The 1,776-nt window shown below is 41.3% G+C and overlaps 1 non-coding gene across 1 annotated transcript; it reads left to right on the forward strand.

The window, feature by feature from the left end:
* The first annotated feature begins 454 nt into the window (after positions 1-454).
* Positions 455-561, forward strand: LOC112862960 (U6 spliceosomal RNA). The gene has a single exon (XR_003223819.1). It is a non-coding gene; the product is annotated as a U6 spliceosomal RNA (small nuclear RNA).
* The last annotated feature ends 1,215 nt before the right edge of the window (positions 562-1,776 follow it).

The raw sequence follows: 1,776 nt of genomic DNA on the forward strand, positions 1-1,776 counted from the left end.
ACCACGAGACCATGACCTGAGCCGAAGCCGGATGCTCAACCAATTGAGCCACCCAGGCTCCCCTTGAAGCACACATTTAAATCTATAAAATAGTTTGTCAGAGAAATGTCTGAATTCAAAACACGTGTGAGGAGTGCCTAGCTGACTTAGTAGAGCACATGACTCTTGATCGTGTCATGAGTTCAAGCCCCACATTGGGCATAGAGCTTACTAAAAAATAATAATAATAAAATAGTGCTGGGGCATCTGGGTGGCTCAGTTGGTTAAGTGTCCAACTTCAGCTCAGGTCATGATCTCACAGTCTGTGAGTTCAAGTCCCACATCAGGCTCTGTGCTGACAGCTCAGAGCCTGGAGCCTGCTTCGGGTTCTGTGTCTCCCTCTCTCTCTGCCCTTCCCCCACTCACATTCTGTCTCTCTCTGTCTCTCAAAAATAAATAAACATTAAAAAAAACTGAGCTCACTTCAGCAGCACATATATTAAAATTGGCACGGCACAGAGAAGATTAGCATGGCCCCAGTGCAAATATGACACGCAAATTCGTGAAGCTTTTTATATTGAAAGAAATAAAATAAAATAAAATGTGTGCAAAACCTGTGTGACATGAAAGGAGAAAAAAAGGCCATCTAACCTTGGCACCTGCCGATTTGCAATTTGCAAGCGCAGTCCACTGTCCCAAACCCTGTGCTGTGGCTAACTAAGCATCTAGAATTCCAACCCGATGAGTCAGAGGGAGATGAAAATGCACAAGAGGCAGGTAGTGATAAAGTCGACGGGCCATTGTCTGTTACTTGACACGTGGAAATAAACATTTGCCAAATGGAAAAAGGAACCTGCGGATGGACAGCAGGCATGGGTCGTTGTGCACATTTATAGCATTATTTTTTATATTTAAGGAGAGTCCTGCTTGGACAGGAACAACCCCTGTTGTTTGTACTTTGCATATTAGTCAGTTTCCTGAGTTTATTAATTACATTCTTTTATTAAGACAAACATTATTATACAACCAACGAAAGCCAATGATGTAACAAAAAAATTTTCAAGCATTTCAGTAATGATTTCAAATTAACTTAATCAAAATTCTCACATTGAATCGAAATCCCAAATAATACATTGGATATATTTAAATGCTTCAAACAATTGACACAAATGATCGCAATAATTATTACAACTTCCTACTTAAATGGATTACAAAGTACTCATACCTTGAATTTAAATTTGTTTCTTCATTATCTCTATCTTTATTCTTGTTTTCTTTTTTTCTTTTAATGTTTTATTTATTTTTGAGAGAGAGAGAGAGTACAAGCAGGGGAGGGGCAGAGAGAGAGAGGGAGACACAGAATCCGAAGCGGGCTCCAGGCTCTGAGCTGTCAGCACAGAGCCCGACGTGGGGCTTGAACCTATGAACCACAAGATCATGACCTGAGCTGAAGTCAGATGTTTAACCGACTGAGCCACCCAGGCGCCCCTATTCTCGTTTTCAAGATAATTTTCCAGGTTCTAGACAGACAATATTCAAACTTTTTGACAACTAATGTCATTCGTAAATCAAAACTGGATGCCTGTAGTACTCGAGCAAGCTCCTAAACTCCCCCTTCTTCCTACCCCTCCTGTTACCCCAGGCATAAACCGCTCAGTAGCTAAATCAGGAGAGATCAGCAGAAGAGCAAAGGAGGCTTGAGGAGGTACATCGCAGAGTTGGAACATTTACCCACCTGAATGGAAGTATGTCAATTTTAACCTTTGGTGTAATCACTGCTGTTCGTAACAGATGAGT

The sequence above is a fragment of the Puma concolor genome, chromosome B2 (genome assembly GCF_028749965.1).
Source record: "Puma concolor isolate L17-30 chromosome B2, mPumCon1.1.hap2, whole genome shotgun sequence".
In the NCBI taxonomy this organism is placed as follows: Eukaryota; Metazoa; Chordata; class Mammalia; order Carnivora; family Felidae; genus Puma; species Puma concolor.